The 6760-nt window shown below is 34.6% G+C and overlaps 1 pseudogene across 1 annotated transcript; it reads left to right on the top strand.

Moving 5' to 3' along the window:
- Nucleotides 1-2105: 2105 nt before the first annotated feature.
- Nucleotides 2106-6126, top strand: LOC145086770 (beta-amyrin 28-monooxygenase-like; annotated as a pseudogene). Its single transcript, XR_013700626.1, has 4 exons — nt 2106-2661; nt 4621-5076; nt 5210-5397; nt 5591-6126. The product of XR_013700626.1 is annotated as a beta-amyrin 28-monooxygenase-like (transcript).
- The last annotated feature ends 634 nt before the right edge of the window (nt 6127-6760 follow it).

Genomic DNA, 6760 nt, shown 5'->3' with positions numbered 1-6760 from the left:
AGAGTTCCATATATATATATATATATATATATATATATATATATATATATATATATATATATATATATATATATATATATAGTACCCACCTTCCCTAGCTAATTGCAAGGTACATGATATAGCTTCAACGTTTAGATCGTAACCAATCTTGAATTTAATGGTCATTAGGTTTCTTTGCAACCTCCAGATTATATGGAATCCATGTTACCCTTACAGAGTTTGTAACGTGTTACATGTACCATGGAACCAGAGTCAACAAATATGTGTTGAATGAACATTTATCTTAAGGGAAAATGACTTAAAAGCACAACGAACAAAATCATTAAAAAAATCTCAATTATGTTTTATCTGTTCAAAAAAATCCAATGAACTTAACTTTTTGTCAAAAAAGTCCAACAAAGTTCCAAACTGTTCAAAAAATCCCAATTTTATTTTGTTTAAGTTCGTTGGGTTTTTTTTAACAGTCAAAACATGATTGGAGTTTTTTAAACGTTTTGGAAACTTCGTTGGTGTAACAAGTCATTTTCCCGATACGGTAATGAGCCACGTCATTTGTTTCTCTTATTTGACTTTCAGGAAAGTGTAACTTAGTTAGACTTTTTAGACAAAATGTTAAGTTTGTTAAGTTTTTTTAAACAGACAAAACATGATTGAGATTTTTTAAACGATTTGGAAACTTAGTTGGGCTTGTAAGTCATTTTCCCTTTATCTTAAAGGGACTCATAAATCATGAATAATAATCATTAACCTTCTTATCTAGCCACTCCTTGAAAGTAGGGCATTCTTCCTGGAAGTGTCCTTTTTATGGCAAATTTTAAGACAATGACCTTCTTATCTAGCCACTCCTTGAAAGCAGGGCATTCTTCCTGGAAGTGTCCTTTTTATGGCAAATTTTAAGACAATGATGACCCTTCGGTTTGCTTGAACTCGGAGTGTCACTTGTACTTGATTTTTTTATTCTTTTAACTTTCACCAATATGCCATTTGCTATTTCTTTTGCCAGTGTATGTGATAGTGACATAATATTCATATGGAAGAAGTAACATACAGCTCAAGAGAAAACCGAAGACGTGGAGAGATTGGATATGTGTTTGTGGTGAGAAAATGCGAAGTTGTTTGTGTAGAGAAGCTAATGAGTTAGCTTATCTTGAAGGATAGGAGGACTGACCTTCGGTGGGCCCACCACAAAAGTTGTAATTTAAAAGTATTGTTTAATATTAATCAAGATATTTATGTAATCATGTCTGTGTCATTGTACGAAGTAGATTACATGCATACTTCTCTCTCCACCGTTGCAAAGCGTAACCTAGCTCAATCCACACTATATCACGTAACATCCAGGCCTAACAACACTTTTGAAATATTAAATTCTCTTGAAATAAAAAAATACAAAAAGCTTTTGAAAGAGATAACGTTTGATTCATTTAATTGATCAAAAGTTAACGTTTGGACCTATTTGATTGAACTAGGTCGTGTGATATCATTTTGCATCAAAAGGTGCAGGTGATCTCAATAGATTTAGGAATAGAAAATAAAGGATAAATTGTTAACTTTTGCCACATATTTAAATATTAATATTTCTAAATGGAAGTCCATTTTGTTTTTAAATCAAACATAATATAATGTTTTAATTCATTTAAGTTCCAAATCTATTTAATTCTCATCATTTTGATAAATTAAAATCTCTTTCAAAAGAATCTATGAATCAAACGCCCCTAATTAAAAAGAATCTAAAATAGTTGTAGGTGTTTGATTGATTAGTAACACCCTATAAATATAGTGTTCAATAAAACTAAAAGAATAAAATGAATAATTGAAACTAAAAGTATATATTAAAGAAGATAACAGAGAAAGTTCAAAAACATAATTTGAAGTTGACGAACGATAGTTATTTAATGTATCTATCGATATATAAACATTTGTTATGAATAGTTAACCTGTCCGAGGTTACTTTGAATAAATTAAGTGAAAATATTGGTTGCCCTTTGCGTACGTCAATCTAAAAACAAGCATCAGTTTCTGACAATTATTTTAGATATTACATGATCAAGCTAAGCCACACACATTTTGAGCATTGATATTTATCACATAATCATGAAGACATTATAAAAGACACACATAAGCTTGATGTTCTTCCAATTCATGAGTGCCTCAAACAAACCATGATTGATCAATTTCTAGCACTGCTTCTCCTCGTAGTTCTTTCATACGTTTTATCGTTCGTTTACAAGAACCGAAAATCTGGAAGAAGCAAAATCAATCTTCCACCAGGAAGTTTTGGATGGCCGTTCATCGGAGAATCTCTATCTTTTCTCCGGGCAAGTTGGGATGGAACTCCGGAGAGATTTGTTCGAGAACGAATCAAGAAACATGGCAATCCATTAGTATTCAAGACGTGCGTTTTTGGGGAGCGTATGGCAGTGCTTTATGGTCCCGCCGGCAACAAGTTTCTGTTTGGGAACGAAAACAAGCTGGTGGCGGCATGGTGGCCGTCGAGCGTGAAAAAGCTTTTTGGCCGGTGTTTGATTACAATCCGTGGTGATGAAGCAAAGTGGCTGAGGAAGATGATGTTATCGTATCTGGGACCAGAAGCTTTCGCCAGTCATTATGTTGCCACCATGGACATCATAACTCGTCGCCATATCGAAGTTCACTGGCGAGGTAAATAAATGATTTAGTTTTCCCTGTTCTATACCTGCTTGCAAATTCATTTTCAATTGAAACCTAAATGTTTATAAGGCATCAAGTCATTCACTACAACTCGCTACTTGTTGGGAACATTATCAAACTCACCATCTCTTTTATCCTTAGACGTTACGTCATTTTAGTGTGGATCTTGAAAAAAATTGTCGGTAATTCTCGTCGTTTGCATTCACACCTAGCTTAATATTAGCCTTCTAGTTGTTGTCATATTCACATGAACTCAGTTCTTGAACCTTGTATGGTCCCAAGCCTGTCATATACTAGTTGTTCCATAAGCTCTTCTTGAGGTATATATCCAGGTTCTTAAATCTTGTGGAAATCTTCGTAATATTTGGGTCAAACTTTTGGATCTAATAATGTGTTAAAGTAAATTACACGAATGATCCCTGTGGTTTGGAGTAATTTGCACGTTTGGTGTTTAACTTATTTTTTTAATTCGAAAGGTTCCTACTATTTGTTTTGTTGCGTGTTTGGTCACTGACAGAACTAAAATAACCAATATACCCTTTCTTGTTTCGTTCTATTGATTATCTAAATTATTAAAAAATATCATGCGACTCACACCCTCCTTTCCCCTTCTAAACCCAATCTCTCTCTCTCTCTCTCTCTCTCTTCTAAATCAACCCTAAATCATTGGAGTGGCATGAAAGATTATAGCCACTGAAAACCACCTCAGTGCCGGAAACCACCACACCCGCCGAAAATCACCATAGCCACCCAGATTCTCCTCTTCGACGGCCTTTCACCATCGCCTTCCAACATATACTTCACAATCCTGTTTCCCCTACATCCAATCTCACCATCTTCCCCATCACATTCTTCCTTCGACGATCAACAGTTGAAGGTTCTCCTTCCCTGCCATCTTCTCTTTTCTATTCTTATAACTCATTTGTAAGTTCAAGGTGCATCTAGGGTTATGATCTATGCTACAATCTAGGGTTTTTATTTCACGATGGCAGCTTTAAGTGGTCTAGGAATCGTTCATTGCACTTAAATGAGGATGAGGAAGGGTAGGTTGATATGTTGATGTCTTCTTTTTAGTATCTTGATGTCGAAAGGGAAAACGGAGGTCCGATTGTTTATGGGTCCAACGAAATTCCTTATCATTGACTGTTCCACTTCCATCCTTATCGACGACCTCATCACGTTCGGATTTGTTCCTGGAGGAAACACTGATCTGGTTCCGTCTTATCCCTTCCTATTGTTCTAACTTCTCCCTTCCCCTTATTTCATCGAAGCCACCATTATGACTTTCTAGAAAAAGGTTTCATTATTTTTTTTAATCTGTTTTAATTTGGCTTTGATTATAGGTTCTGATTTTGATCATTCGGTTTGTATTTGTTTTAATTCACCAAGTTTGTTTTTCATTCTGGATTTGTTTTCAAGAATCTAACCATGGTTTTGGTGGATGACACTTGTACTAGAAGAGAAAGAAAGAGGAGGTGATGATTATTTGTTGTTGATTATTTTAGTGGTGGTGGGTGGGTTTAATCCACTGGTGGTATAAATGGTGTTAGTCTACTCTAATGGCCTACTCCGAGGAACTGCATGGAAGAATGAGTATTAGATTAATCATAAATATATAATAACAAATTCAAATAAATACATAAAAAAATAAAATTAATTAAAAAAAGAACTAATAAGAGAATAATAGTCTTTTTAGATAAGATAGGGACCAAACGCGTAACAAAAACAAAAGAATATGGACCTTCCGAGTTAAAGAAAAAAAATAAGTTAGAGATCAAATACGCAGATCAGCTCAAACGACATGAACCATTTATTTAATATACTCCTTATGTTAATTCGTATCTTCAATTAGCATTTCAATTTTATTAATGAATATGAGATTTTAGTAATTAATTGCATTCTAAAGTGGCACAAATATTTGTTTTTCAACTGTTCCTAAATCCCATGAAGGCAAGGAGAAGGTGAACGTATACCCAACCGTGAAGTTATACGCCTTTGAGCTCGCCTGCCGTTTATTTATGAGCCTCGAGGAGCCTAACCATATCGCAAAACTTGCTTCCCTGTTCAACATCTTCTTGAAAGGCATCATTGGGCTACCTCTAAACTTCCCAGGCACACGATTTTATAGATCGAAAAAAGCAGCGGCAGCTATTAGGAAAGACCTTATGATGATTATTAAAGAGAGAAAAGCGGCTTTGGAAGAAGGAAAGGCATCATCTTCACAAGACCTCCTGTCACATTTTCTTACATCTTCGGACGACAATGGCAAGTTTTTAACTGAGATGGAGATTGCTAATAACTACTTATTATTACTATTTGCCGGTCATGACACATCCACTGGATCTATCTCGTTGCTCATGAAGAATCTTGGCGAACACCCTGATGTTTACGACAAGGTGTTGAGAGGTCTGTTTTATGCTCCCATTCCTTCTCCTTTGATGATCATTATGTTTAATTACAATTATGGCACGTAAACTCTTTTTGCTATATTTTCTGGATCGAGTGGCGTAATGAGGAAGATGACATTGTTAAAATCCAGAGCAATTGGAGATCTCAAAGTCAAAAGCAGCAGGAGAATTACTGAAATGGGAGGATGTACAGAAGATGAGATATTCTTGGAATGTTGTATGTGAAGTTATGAGAATAAATTCTCCATCCATTGGAACCTATAGAGAGGCGCTGATAGATTTCGAGTACGAAGGTTATAACATTCCCAAAGGATGGAAGGTAACGGCCTAAACCCTACCTATAGTATATCGGTTTAGATACAGATACAATATATCTCGTAATAGGGTCTTTATATATGGTTATTATTCGTATGCATGCAGCCTGATGAACTCGTTTTATTGCCATGCACCCTGTATATTAAGCTGAAACTCTTAGATGCTAAACTTTTATTGTATTCATGTTGCATCTTCAGCTATTTTGGAGTGCTGTATCGACACATAAAGATGAGGCTAACTTTGAAGATGTGACAGGTTTGATCCATCTAGGTTTGAAGGTGCAGGACCAACTCCATATACATATGTGCCGTTTGGAGGGGGGGCAAGGATGTGTTTAGGGAAAGAATTTTCACGAGTGGAAGTACTTGTGTTCCTTCACAACATTGTCACCAATTTCAAATGGGACTTGTTAGTACCCGATGAGAAAATCGAATATGATCCATTGGCTGCCCCTGTAAATGGGCTTCCGATTCGTCTGAATCCTCATCAAGTTTAGTAGATACAAGCATGAATCGTTGAAGGAATGTTGTAATTAAGAATATCCAGGATTTCGTGAATTGCTATGGGAACTCGGATAAGATGATGACCATGTTGAACATATATATAAACTAATTTATTAGTGTGTCAACACGTATAAAAAAATATGAAAGTTATACAAAAAAGTACTATGTATTTTGTGTAAAATAGATATCGATATCTCTTTTTTCTTTTATCATACATGGTACGTTACGTACATAGTTACGAGTTTAAAAGAAGACTTAAAAATATGTGATGATTAAAATGATGGGATCTTTTTCACACAGTTTAACTCAAGCTTGGTACATGTTTGAGTTGGATTCGAACTCATGACATTTTTCTTTCTAGGATGATGGCGGTTAATATGTGTTATAACTGTTTTAATTCTTATTGAAGCATGCAAATTGAGGTAAAGCTTTTTGAGATAAGCTATGTATAAATTTATCTGGGATGGCGGTCACAGAAATACATAATAGATGTTGTCCATAGATAAAAAAATCAAAAAATTGAAAATTTTCCACTACAGACAGTAAAAATAGGTGTTATCGACTTGCGGTGCCATATTGGGACACCTACTAAAAATCTAAAACCACCCTGAATTTTACCAACATATATATTTGGCATACATTTTTATTTTTCTTCTAGAACATGAGATTATCCACGATAGAACATTTTGAATGTTAATCTCAAATGACCACAAGACACAAGACGCCACTTTAATAATTATTAGATATTCATAATATAAATTAAAAATGATTGATCTACAAAAGATAAAAGGTATTTTTTCCAAAACAATCAATAATAAAATGTTATATATTTGAGTAAGATATATAACTTTCTTTTTTATTTAC

This window comes from Lactuca serriola, chromosome 2 (genome assembly GCF_051521515.1).
Source record: "Lactuca serriola cultivar US96UC23 chromosome 2, Lser_US96UC23_V15, whole genome shotgun sequence".
Classification (NCBI taxonomy): domain Eukaryota; kingdom Viridiplantae; phylum Streptophyta; class Magnoliopsida; order Asterales; family Asteraceae; genus Lactuca; species Lactuca serriola.
This window is presented reverse-complemented; position numbering and strand designations above follow the sequence as displayed.